Source organism: Cryptomeria japonica, chromosome 6 (assembly GCF_030272615.1).
Source record: "Cryptomeria japonica chromosome 6, Sugi_1.0, whole genome shotgun sequence".
NCBI classification, from domain to species: domain Eukaryota; kingdom Viridiplantae; phylum Streptophyta; class Pinopsida; order Cupressales; family Cupressaceae; genus Cryptomeria; species Cryptomeria japonica.
In genome coordinates, this window is record NC_081410.1 from 343,904,627 (window position 1) to 343,919,134 (window position 14,508).

At 36.9% G+C, this 14,508-nt stretch overlaps 1 protein-coding gene across 5 annotated transcripts in view; it reads right to left on the reverse strand.

Annotated features, from left to right (window-relative positions):
* The window catches only part of LOC131077967 (uncharacterized), a 296,542-nt gene that overhangs the window by 259,211 nt on the left and 22,823 nt on the right, over nt 1–14,508 (reverse strand). The gene's annotated exons all lie outside the window — the stretch shown is intronic.

A 14,508-nucleotide genomic window follows, 5' to 3' on the forward strand; every position in this document is an offset into this window, starting at 1 on the left:
ATCTGCGCAAGCGGCAAAAGCTATCTCCCACTCCAGTTCCTATTTCTAGAATCTCGGATAGACAAGAATTTTGATGCCTTAGCCAAATTCTATTTCAGGACCGGTCCTGTGATGGGGAAGAAAATTTCCTAAATTTTGAACTTTAGGCTTTCCAACTGCATATCACTTTCTTTGATTGTTTCTTTCTCGAGCACATCTGTAGCTACAAGGAAGATCTTATCCTTAATCTCTTTTATTTGCTCTTCGGCCTTAGCACTATCTGCCTTTACCTTCTCTAGGACTTCACTGCATGCAACTAATGTCCAATGCCATGCATTAAAATCATAGGCAGCCCCTGCTGCAATTATCTCTTTGTTAATCAGCTCCTGTTTATGCATGCCCTTCGATACTCTAAGGCATGGGATAATCATGTCTTGAATGTCTTGGAGATCAGTCCATGCTTCCGCCACGCTTGCAATTGTGGAGAGCAAGAAGGAAATCTATCCATATATCAGTCTCAATTTGTCCGCAAATGTTGCTGCTCCTTTTCCATTCGCCATCCATCTTTGGTTTCTCTGGCCGTAATGGCTTCTTCCTCAAAATATATGGCTGTCTCCTGTGAATTTAAAAGTGCAGGAACTTCTGGATTGGCTTGATGGAGCAGCTGAGTCAAGTGTTGAATGTATTCCCTCAAGCGCTCAACTTCTCTTTTGTATTCCCTTTTCTTTCTTACTTCTTTGTCCAGGCTTGCATTCATGGAAGCGACTGAATTATTCAAGTCTTCAACTTCTTGACTCTTAGTAGTTGGTCCCAGATGGGAAACAAAATAAATCATCTTACATGAACCAGACCACACCAATTACAACAAATAAGGAATTAAAATGAAACAAACTTAAAAGGAAACCGAAGGGTAACAGTTTTCTTACTTTTTCTCCAATTGCGTTTTTGTTCCATTGACTCTAGGTCCTCCCTTAAGGCCCTTGTATTTCTTGTCGACCAGTTCTCTATCTCTCTTTAAGGAGATACTCTGCAATTGTGCATCAATTTAATCCTCTTCTTGATGATGGATCATGGAGTGTACTCTAAAACATTGATCCAAAAAAACTATACACAATTTTCTACTGAAAGCTTTGCAATTCAGGAAACCAAAGCTTTTCCTCTAATTGATTACTGACAAGCCATATAATCAAGATCCAGTCCAGTTGGATCTATTACCAAGTGTCTTTTTAGTTGGGCCTCAATAACCTTGAATCCGTTCTTGTCTCTTGCAGCTCCTCAGCAACCAACTCTAGAGTAAATTTGTATTCTATCAATTTCCTTGCACAGTTACAATGATGAAATCTTGAACAACATCAAAAGGCTTTGTTTGAACATCTTCTACCTCCTAAAAAAGATTGTGAAAATCAAAGCCAGAGCATCAATATCTCCCTATTGTAATAAACTTCTTTGAGCATCCCACGTACTAGGAAAGCCTACCTCTAAGAATATTCTAACCACTACTGTAACATAATGTAACATCGTAAATTGCACGCTATGCAATTCCATGCTACACAAATATCATCGCTTTATGCTGATTGGAGAACATCTTCAACTTTTGTCCTTTTCGCTCACATGGCTTGCCTAGTTAGCTTTCACCTTGGCTTTTTCCCGACTTCGTTGACTGTTGACTCATGGACACTAGCGCATCGCAAGGACATCTGCGCACCACACTAGCATCCCGCGCATTTGCACACTAGAGGTGGTCGTTTGAGCATTACGCATGCGATTGGCAGGGTTCATAACACCTTTGTGCGCACCCACCGACATCGGATTTGAGCCCAGGTTGTTTATCTTGCCTTAAGAGCTTCATTTGGGCTCTCTAGCAATGGATTCAAGGCTCTTGGACATTCTTTGAGCTCTCAAACACCAACCTGCAACTTCTTGATCAGTGTTCTTCCATTCCATCATTGTTCCATGCCATTTATCTTCCCACTATCTTTGTAACTGCATGTCAAAGGAGTTCTTGATGCTCACCTTCACACTGGCAGAATCTTGATCTCTTGGTGTTGAAGGGGAGTTTCTTCCTCTCTATTTCTATTGAAGCATTGTATCTCCAATAGCATATTATCTATTTTGTGTTGTTCTATGCATTTCTTTATCCAATCTTCTATCCTTTTGGTTGTCTATGGAGGTGGAAACACCGAAACAGGGATCTGATTGTGGTAGACCTCTATAAACAACCCCAATTGTTTCTCTCTATTGTGTGCAGGTTTTCGAAGTAAGCTTGGCAGCTAGTTGGAGGCTTCAATCTTGGACCAGGTGTGAAATATTCTTCTCCATTTAGCTCCTTTCATGTTTAACATTATAATCATTTTGACTTTCTAGTACTCTTTTAATTAGCCTAAGGACTATCTAAAACTTTTGTTTGGTCGCACTGTACTTTTTGTACGGTTTTGTGCTCTACCCGTACAGGACGTTAGCACATTGCATTGTCGTCCTCGACCTGCGCACACGTCCTCGAACAAAGACTATGTAGAGGTTACCAGACAATCTTTGTGACCTATCTTTTCACATTCAACAGGCCTTCTATCCAATAAGATCCATCTTAGGTTTTGGTAGTGTTGATGTGTGTTTTATGCACATAACATTTCAGAATAAAATACCAAGGTAATTTACCCTCTCTTGAACAAAATCACCTCAGATGCTAAGGGTAAGATCAACTAAAATGATTCCAAGGTTTGTACATGTTAGGTCTTGACGAGTGGGTAACTCAATGGTCAATGTGAGTTGTTGTGTTCACTTGGGGACTTACATAAATGTTCGGATTTGAATTTGATTTAATGAATTAATTAAAATAAATTGAATAATTTATTGAATTAATAGAAGAATGTTTTGGGAATAAATTAATTAAATATTAATTTAATTAACTGATGGCTAGTGGATTTTTAATCAAATAAATAGCGAATATTTATTTAATTAAGCTGGACAGATTTGTGTGACTACAATTAATAATAGCGTATACTGTATAGTGTATAATATATATTATTAATTTACAGATGAATATTTATTAATAGTGTGAGTGTGTAACTGTATATTATTAATTTACAGTAGTTTTCCTACAACACAATATGAAATTTGAATAAAAAAAAATGTCACAAAATTAATTTACAATTACGCTGTAAAATTCATAGTCACGAATGAGCAATTTTTTTATTAACTATTAATTTGCAGTAGTTTTTTATTAAAATTCATACTATGTTGTATATTTATTATTATTATTATTTTACTGTTTTTTTCCTAAGACTCTAGTTTACTATAGTTTCCTAAGACTATAATTTACTATTATTATCTTGCTCTATTATTAATTTACAGTTTACTACACAGACACTATTATTAAAATTTAATTTATTACTATTATTACACAATACACTGTATTGTGTAATAATAGTAATAAATTACTAGTAGTGGTGTGTCACTGTGTAATAATAATAAACTGTATTCACGATCTACACACTGCAATAGTGGTTTAAAAATAACAGACTTGAGAGGTATCTAATTGATAATGGAGGCACCTACAATTAGCTTGATGAGACATTTATCTGGATTATGTAGTTTGTTACTTTGGCTATGAGTCGTGACCATGCTAAATTGTCCAATTTTAGTTTGTGTTCATCTTCAATTTATATTTATTGATCCATGTTTGGTCTCTTTTGATAGGTTTCTTTCGAATTTTTATAAAAGACAATGGCTTCTGCAACTAGAGGTGGTACAAGTAGAGGTGGTGGTAGATAGAGGGATCCTATGTGGAAACATGGCACACCAGGTGCAGTGGCAGGAGAGGTTATTTGTAACCATTGCACGAAAACTATGACCGGTGGCATATACCGACTCAAAATTCACCTTGCACAAATCAGTGGACAAAATATTACGATATGTGACAATTGTCCTCAAGAGGTTCAAAGGGAGGCAAAAGCAAGGCTTTCAGAATTTGAGCAAAAGAAGGTAGAAAAAATGAGGACAGCAGAGGCAATGACAGCCCCAACGAGGAATATCAGTTCTACAGAGTCGGAAAATATTGGGGTGAGCAGCAATACATCAGTTTTTTTCATTCCTCGTAACACTCCTGGTGCACAACCTGGATTGTTAGGTACTTCACGGAATAAGGAAGTGCATCAGCAGACAAGAGCGGCAGTGGCTAGATTTTGGTTTTACAACAATATTCCGTTTAGTATTATTGAGAGTCCATATTGGGAGCAAATGGTCAGTGAACTGACCATTTCTGGTAAGGGGTTCAAGTTCCCAAGTCGTTATGAGTTGAGTGGGCCATTATTGCAGGATGAGGTCCAAAACACACATCAGTTGGTGGAACAACAAAGGAGGAATTGGGAAAGGAATGGCTGTACCATTTTATCTGATGGGTGGACGGATAGTAGGAATAGGACACTCATAAACTTTCTAGTTGCTTCAGGGGGACAGGTGGTATTTTTAAATTCGATTGATGCCTCAGATCAAGTGAAGAATGCAGAAACCTTGTGCAACATGTTGGATGAGGTGGTGACCGAAGTGGGAGTGCAGAATATTGTTCAGGTTGTGACCGATAATGCAGCTGCATATGTAGCAGCCGGTAAACTTCTACAGGCTAGGCATCCCTCATTATTTTGGAGCCCTTGTGCTGCTCATTGCCTTGATTTACTCCTCGAGGACATAGGGAAACTTAGTTGGGTGAAGAATGTGGTTGAAGATAGAAGGGAAATCACAAAGTACATCTACAACCACACATGGGTCTTGGAGCTTATGAGACAACACACTGATGGTAAGGATCTTGTGTGTTCAGGAGTCACGTTTTGCCACGAATTTCCTCAACTTACAGAGCATATTACGTGCATTGCCCAACCTGAAGAGGATGTTTGTGAGTGAAAGATGGTTGCATAGCCCTTATTGTAGGAAGTCTGAAGCAAAGAAGGTCATGAAGGCCGTTTTTTATGATAGATTTGCCAAACTCATGGAGGAGATCATCAATGTAAGTGTTCAAAGTTCAAATTTCAATTGATGATCTATTTTTTAATTTTCTAATATTACACATTGCTAATTTTTGTTAAATTTGTCATGTCTAGTTGTCAGAGCCGTTAATGAGGGTTTTACGGATGGTGGATGGGGATAAAAACCCCATAGGGTATCTATATGAGGCCATGGATAAGGCCAAAGAGGCAATTCAGCACTTGTATGGGTCAGAGAGGACTAAATATGAACCCATATGGCGCATAATCGATCGAAGGTGGAACCGACAACTCCACCAACATATCCATGTTGCTGCCTACTATTTGAACCCCAAGTTCTTTTACTCCCGCAGTTTCAAAATAGATGAGGAGGTTTAACTTGGCCTTGACACATGTATTCAGAGGTTGATTCCTGATGAAAATATTCAAGACATCATTATTGATGAGTTGCAGAGGTACAAGAAGGAAGATGGGCCATTGTTTTCTTCACCTATTGGTATTCGTAAGAGAGACACCCTACTACCAAGTAAAAAAAAATGTGCTCTTAAATCTATTTTACGGTTTACCATTTATTTCAATCTTTAAGTTTATAAAAATATTTACCAAGTTATAAATGCCAATTTGTATGCTTGCAGATCTGTGGTGGGAAGATTATGGTGCCACAACACCTAATCTTCAAAAGCTTGCAATCCGCATATTATCTCAGCCTTGTAGTGCTTCTGGTTGTGAGCGCAACTGGAGTGTCTTTGAGGCCATTCACACAAAAAAGCGCAATAGGTTGACTCAGAAGCACTTGAATGACCTTGTATATGTGCGGTACAACCTTCGATTGCATGAAAAGAGGGTACAAGGGAACAATTCATATGACGCACTTGACATTGATGAGATTGATCCATACACAACGGATTGGATTGCTGAACCTGATGGTGCTATTGGTGATATTGATGTGAATGCATTTATCACTAACGATCAGTTAGATGAGATGGAGAGGGAGGCAGCTGAATGGGCGACAAAGATGGCAAAACGTCACTGATTGAGGATATTGCAGCAGCGGTAGCTGCTGTAAGACCATCTTCTTCAACACCCACTCAACAGCAACAGAGTTTTTTGAGCTTTAGTTGCAAACGCAATCTATGATTTCCAATTTTCAATGATCTGAAACCATGAACTTAATATGTATTCAAACTTCACTGATTTGTTTTGTGGTCTAGGCTCTACAATATGGATTTGACTCGATCGTATTTTACTATTTAGAACTTGAACTTGTTTTTTGGTATATCACTTTGCTATATGGTATGTATTTGACTCAAAGTCTCAAACTATGATTTATATATGATGGAAACCAGTAATATGCTATTGTGTTCTATAAATTTAGTGTATACATGTGTTTTTTTAGAATATTTTAAAAAATTATATATTTTCAAATGTTCGATAATTTTGCTGATTTATTGTCGATTTTTCCCAATTCCCGATTTTTTTTAAAATTTCGGCCAAAAGATTTATTGCCGATTAAGATATTTGCATCTTTGCTTCAATCAATCACTTTACTTGAACACTTCCTCCAAAATCGCCAACCATGGAGAAAATCACCTTTGCATAGACACACTTGGCAAACTCAATAATAAAATAATGTTGGCTCACTCTCCATATGAACTCACTTTCATCATCAAATCTCACCACACAAGCAATGTGGGATAAAACACTTGTTCTTATACTTGCTTGGTAGAAACCGATTTGCTTCTAGAAAGTTGAATACATTAAATGCTTATTGCAAATCATTAATTGTTTTTTATTTTTAAAATAATCATTGCCTTTTATTAAAAAACAATTAAATGGGGGTCACTTTATTAAAATATTTCAATTTAAAACAAAAATGGGCCAATTGGGGAAAATCGATCCAAGTAAGGATTAAAAAATCCTCACAAAAATCACTTAAAATCATAAAATATCCCCTTAGGGGAAAATCGATCCCAATAGGGATGGAAAAATCCCATTGAAAATCATCAAATGTGCATAAAATGGGGGTCTAGGGGAAAATCAATCTAGGTGTGGAATGAAAATTCCACTCAAAATTATGTCATCACACAAAAAAAAACCCTCTGGTGGAAAAACGACCCCCGTCTGGATGAAAATCCGGACTCAAAACATTGGAAATCTCTCTCAGTGGAAAATCGACTTGAGTCAGGACTGAGAGTCTGCACAAAAATCCTCAAAACTTGTCACAAAAGACCTGGTGGAAAATTGACCCAGGTATGGAATCAAGACAACTGTCATCCGCAATCCCATCCATACTCCCTAGTGGAAAAATGTGGGTAGTCAGGATAAATCCTGACACTTAGTCAAAATTTAATGCATCCAGAGGAAAATCAATCCTAGTATGGATTCACAATGGTAGAAAATCGACCCAAGTATGGATTTCAAGGGAAATCTATGTCCGGTTTGGATTTTGAGTGGGGAAAAACATGGGTAGTCAAGAATATGAGGGGAAAAGCACCTCTAGTGTGGAATTTTGACCTTTTAACCCTTAGAATATAGATTTTCATCTGGAAAATGATGATTTTTCCACTCAAAACCACTAAGAAACTTCAAAACTCAATAAAACTCAACTGGACTTTGGCAAATTTACCAAAAATTGGAGCATAACAAAAGGAAATCTATCGGGATAAAGTGCGAAATCAACTTGAATAACTTCCTAGTAGCGAGAAAACAACTCCAAAAGGTCCAAAAACATCTTAGCACTTAAAATCACCAACGTGGACGTTCAAAAACATGTTACCACTTGAAAGGTCTACACTTAGACAAAACTAGGATCATTTAAAAATCTCAATTTTCACGCACTTGATCCTATAACTTCAAAAATCCTAAACGACACTAGGCATGATCAAAACACCGAGACTCGGGGGCAGGAAACACAAAATTGCCCACTAAGCTACCAAAACCCTAACCTAAACAACGCGGAAAGCAGGAAAAGAGGGGGTCCCCGTTAACAATGGGGCGATGTGTGAAAAGGTCACAACAGGTAGTTAAGTAGTTTGTATCTCCTGGCTCACCAGAGCGCCAATTTAGTGAGGTGGAGTAGGCTTATTTGCTCCTCTCGGATTTCATCACCTTGAGGGTGTCGTATTTCTCCTCCACACATAATTATTCAGCTCTGGAGAATTTCATCCACTGTCTGAATCATTTGATCAGACTATTGTTTCATTCCCTTGGTTGTCTATCTAACCATCTCATGTTTCCACATCAGATAGAAGCAAACCCTACGAAGGTATGGATGATTTAATAAACAAATCAAATTCTACTTTCCTTTGTAATCTTGGAGCTAGTTAAAGACTTGAATTCAATTGGTATTTTATCTAGATAGCTTCATTTATAAATTATATCTTATGAAAACCATTCAAGGTTGAAAACAAAAATTGTAAACTATGTTTTACAATCTATAAAATAGTTTCAGGAATCAAAACCACCTGCTTCTATGCTTTCTTAAGCTATGATTGTAATCCATTCAACTGTTGGTCTAGTTCTGAAATCTATTGTGATTTCTCCTCATATGATTCTTTGAAATACTTACTCATTGATTTAATAACTAAATCTGGTTCCATATTCTTCTTTTCAAGTTTCCATATACATCAACAAACCTTCTTCAATGGTTGTACTTGTAATGTGGTTTGCCTCAATTTTTTCCCTCTGTGTGGTAACCTGCACCATTGCTTGTTAATACTTCATCTCTACCCTTGGATCACTAATTAAAACCAGATTCGAGTTCTCTGGTTACAAAGCTTCTTGATCTACAATTTGTGACCAAGAAGAAACAAACGCTAAATTTCATGTGGTGTCCAAGTGAGGAAAAGAAACTTTGATATTCACCTGTACCAGTAGGGATTATTGGTCTACTGATTCTGACTTCTCTGGAACGTTGTTCAAAATTCAAATAATTCAAAAGAAAACTTCTTAGGATGTGTTGTGACGTTTTCACACATCGCCCCATCACAAATGGGGACCCCTATTTTGCTTTTGGTTTTAGGTTTTAGGTTAGATTGCTAGATGTGTTCCTTTAGAATAAATGAGTTTGAGGTGATCTTATACTTGCATTTTGAGAGTCAACAATTCACCTTTTGATTGCTTAATTGAAATGAAGTGAAAACTCGACTAAGGCAAGGGATTTCAACAAGCTCAATTGATGGTAGGTAAGGAAGGAAATCGATTACTTCCAATGAAGAGCTAAATCAGTGATTTGACATTTCAGTCTTTTACTTTGATTGCCACAACAAACATTTGAAATCCTTCCTTACACTAAGGAAATGGCTTCCTTAGGCTAAAAAAAACATCGACAAGGATGAGGATTACTTCCTTAGGCTAAGATAGTGCCTTCCTTAGGTTAAGACAGCTCCTTCCTTAGGCTAAGACAATTCCTTCCTTAGGCTAAGATAGTGCCTCCCCTTAGGCAAAGACAGTTCCTTCCTTAGGCTAAAGAAATCAGCAACCAAGACATGAAGGACTTCCTTAAGCAAAGGAAGTAGGTGATTAAAAGAAATAAGCAATTGTCATTGGCCCCAAAGATGTGCGACTTAAGGCAAGTTGTTTTGAGATACATTGAATGGGCCCTACGATATCAAAGGAGACGTTTTTATCTAAATTTCAAATTGAAGATTCAAGTCGGCCTCTTATTTTAATTGCAAATCATTTAATGTTGGATCACAAGTCAGCCTTGTGATGAGGTATTGCACCCTATTAAGCAACCATAAAGTTGTGTTTGATCATTTCATTTGATCAAATACACACAATCGATATTGCAAGCTCATAAAGGCAGCGATTCAAATCATACATATCAGTCAAGATTATCATTGCTAGAAGGTGAATCCATTCTTTATTGGTGGCAATTTTCATCAGGACTAAGGCGAAGTCATTGGACGCATCAAACTTGATCACTTTTCACAGCAAACTGACCTCTTTGATCAGCAAATTTGTCCTCAAAGGTAGCAATTCCACTTCTAACCAGATATCGCCAAGATTGTTATTGCAAACCAGAGCGATTCCATTCATTGTTGAAGACGATTTTGGTCAAGGCAAAGTCTTTAGAGCATAGTGAATTGACTTCCCACATCAGCGAATTGATCAAATTAGGCATATAAAGTGAAAAATCAGACCTGATTACAAGAAACTCAGACTTAGTCAGACTTCCAAAAGATCTAAAATCAGGCCAATTAGAGTAAGGTATAAGATGAAAGAGAGATGTAAAATCACCATATATAAAGTGTGTTTGATAGTCTTTTGTTTGTTTTGAAGGTGACTAAAGAAGAGGATGAAAGAGTAGGCTGTGGATAGCACCAAGGAAATCATCACAAATTCAAGGCCGGCAACATGGGGAGTTCAACATGTCCAAGGCAAAGAGTCAAGTTCTGCAGGCAACATCAAGGCAAAGAGTGGTGATCAACATCAAGCATTCAAGGAAGGACTTTTACATAATCTTGAATTTCCTCCGGAAATCCAAGAAGCATTGCTAGTACAAAGGAGTAATCAAGAAAGGGAAAGAAGATCAAAGACAATCCAAGACGAAGGAGTTTCCACAAAAGACAAGGAGAATGCAAGTGATCAAGACAAGAGATAGTTTTAGAAGAGTTAAAGCTAGAAGATGATACAATTTGGGAATATCTCCCACCATCACCTCATTCATTGATTGAGCTTGGAAATGTTGAATATCAAGAGATATGCCTTGTTCATTCCCACACTTGTGATGAGTTACAAAGAACAAGCTAAGGTGGCGCCCAATCATCACTTATCCAATTACATCATTTCAAGCTAAGGCATCCAAATTCAATGCACCTAGCTCATCCATCAAAGGGATAACTACCACATGTGGGCACAAAGTCTGATGCATCTACCGTCATCATCTATTGGTCAATTTTTCAAGGAACGACATGTGTCCATTAAATGTAAATTTAACATTGGTCAAGCATTAAATGCTTTGTAATGGGTGTAACAAACCCTAATTAGGGTTTCTATCTTTCAATCTTGACCATTGATTGTGAATCAATCTGAGCCACTCAATTGTAATGAGAGCACTATATAAGGCTCCCTTTCATTTATAAAGGTTAATAGACAATAGTGAGTAGTCAATAGTTCATCGTTAATAGTTAGAGTAGAGTAGGAAGAGAAGGCAAAGATTGTTGCCAAGACATTGTTGTAAGAAGCATGTTGATTTCATTGAAGATATGGTGAACTTTATATGTTGATTCAACAATTTGTATGGCCTCTACTTCTCGTTTAATTTTCATGTTGGTTAATTGAATGAAAGACTTTGTGCATGATCAATGGTGAAATTCGGACATTCATACTACTAACACCTTGCCGATGGTAAAGTGCCTTGCATAGTCAATTGGATCCATCTTAGCCAAGCTTAACTTCAATTATTGCTCCTTGATTGATATGCATCAACTTGATGGTATTTATGCTTGTAGTGATGATTTGAAAATTATTAGCTATCATTAGAAGATCGCACTAGCCTTGTGGAGATGTTTGTTGCATGTCAAAGCAAAGGTTAGTTGAGTTCCACCAAAGATTGTCCATCACTCTTGCATTCCTAGGATTAAAGTAGCTTCCTAAACCCTCATCCCTTTTCCCTTTTTTTAAGTTAAATCCCACATTCCAGCGATATTTCAAGATTTAACATAAGTCCACCTTGTGATTCCAGCAATATCACATCAAACAACTGAGTCTATCCAAGAGCACATAAAGACCTGACATTCGAGAACCTTGGAGTCGTCCCATTTGATCATGCAGCTTAGCACTTGGGAGTCTTTGTTCAAGAGAGGATAGAATACTTAGTATTTTATTCTGTGTTGCATAGTGCATAAAAACACCATCAACAGGAAGATAAATGATTGCTTGAGAAATGGTAACTCCAACTGGAACAATTATTTTATTCATGCCCACTAAATTCTCTGTCTACTGCTCACTTGATTCTGGTTTATCTACCAGATCACTGATTTTCTATGTTTTCCTTTTTCACAGAAGTAATACTTCTTTGTTTTCTTGTGACTCCAGTTTGCCACCACCTTTACTTGAGAGCAGCTTCTTTCCAGAGGTCGAATTTTTTCATTTTTACAATCACCTCCTGGTTTGTTTTCGTATTTGTGCATATCAAGGACAGTGTGTTCATAGACCAAGCTGATTCTACTAGATTGGATCTTCCAATACCTCTTGACTTTCCCTGTATGGTGAACCAATGTGTTCCCAAAGTTATGGGCAATTTTGTGAAAAAATTCAATTGTTTTACTTCTCAAAACCCTTGCAATTCCATGAACATCCTAATAGCACACCTCCATTATAAGTAATTCCTCTGAGACATAATATGATACCTGATGGGAAGCAGTAAGGCTCCCTCCAATTCTACAAATGGTATATAAGGACCACAAAAAAACTAACTTCCAGTTTTCTTAAAATCTTCTTTCAGATATGAGAGTTCCAGGGCATCTTTGCCTCCTGCATTGTTGCATAAATCTCCAGTAGAAAGAAATTACAAATTGCTACATAGTGCACCTCGTATCTGCTGTCATAGAATAATGAACCAAAAAATACATGTACTGTTTTATCAGAGTCCTGAAACCAGCTAGGAATGAACTGTGGATTGAAAGTCAAAGAAACAAACAGGTATTGGTGATGTATAAACACATGTAGCATCAATAAAATATAAGCACATGTAAAAATACCTCCTTCCTAGAAATATTTTCACACAAATTTAGTTTATACAATTCTCAACTATCATATCTAACAAAGCGACCCAGTCAGCATTTACGTGATCCAAGGTAGCAGCTCCATACAGTTGGTTGACAAAAACCATGGCCTTCCTGATAACTGGAATAAATTGGACAAAATTAGATAGAGTGAATCACTTCAAATGCAGGAAGGATCTGTATCAGATTCAAGCAGCACTTCTTCTGCCCTCCTTCAAAATCCAAGTTAGATTCATGCAGATCTGGACTGATTGGAGGAGTGAGAGAGATATGAGAAAGTGGTTGAAAGACCCTTTGCACAGGCTTGCTGATGAAGGCCTTGGAAGGCACATTATTTGTAGTGAAGATATAGATTTAATTTTTTGTATATATAGTATGCTATATAGTTTGAAATATTTAGGGCAAATTTTTTTTGTACTAAGCATTTTACAAAGTTTATGAATTTATTAACTTTATAGAGTATATTCAAATTTACCTTAAATAATTTGGGATGGTTATAATTTCATAACCTTTTAATGGGAGGGTGTTTTTATCTGACAATTGGTCAGATTGTGTGTAAAAACTATATACAAATCCCTGGAAATTTATTTTGCTCCGGCACTGCTGATTCTCCAGCTGTAATTGTTTCCATAATTTGCTCTGCCAGTTTGAAACAGTTGCTTGAATTTTTAAATTGCAATAAGTGTTAGGTAGATAGTTGTAGCTTTACATGCAACTATTGTGCTTTAACGTATACATTAGTGTATGTGCTTGAACGTATCCAATCCATGTGTACTTGCATTGAATAGTTTTTGTTTTTTACTAGATAGCACAAGCATCTAGTCTTACGATTTATTTTCATTCAAAACAAAAAAAATCCTTTGCCACTTCCTTGAAGAAATGCCCTATTACAATGATCATAAGTTGCCTCACCTGTTTCCTTTACCAATCTAGTCAATGGCATCAAATTCAACCCATAGCACCACAATCCACACTATTCAAAATATATGAAAATCTTAAATACTAATCTGATCCAAAATTAGCCTAATTATACCAGTGTCAAATTGAGCAACACAAATATAGTTAAGTCTATTATTGATTTATGTTATTTATGCAAAGGTTTCAATGCTATATCTACACACATACATATAGAGTTGTAGACATTATATATGAATTACATAAAGGAATGAAAATTGAACGTGCAAAGAAAGAAGAAACAACATGTCTAAACACAAACGCATGCATAAACACACAAGATTTACCCAAGAGAAACCTAAAATGGGAAAAACCAGAGCAAGTGACGCTATGCCTCTGATCCACTACCACCAAGAATGTGAGGTTACAAGTTCACAAGGCCATGGAAAGCAACCAACAAGATATCTTCTGTGGTTTGCAGCCCAACAAGTTTATTCCCTACTTTCACAACACCTTGCATGCTCTGTGATTTTGACCTCCAACCTCTTTGACCACTCAACTGCCCTCCAAGACTCTTTCTCAAGAAAAGCTTCCTAGAAAGCCAACATAGAAACCTCAAAATAAATAAACAAGTCAGTATAACAACTATTCAACTCCAATGTGGGTAATGGTTAATGTTTTTGTCTTATTTAGAATGGATACTTACATATTTCAGTAACAAACCGGGTCATTGTGATACCTATCTATTGTTTGCTATTTCTAGAACGGGTTCAGTCTTGACCAAATCCATCACATATGCTTAAGGGCAGGCTCTCTCCAGCAAGAACCCATCTTTGTAACTTGATATTTAGAAACAAAATCTGAAGAAGATCTTCTTTGCCCCCTTGCACCTTCCCAAGTCCTTTACAACATTTTTCCATGTGTTGCAG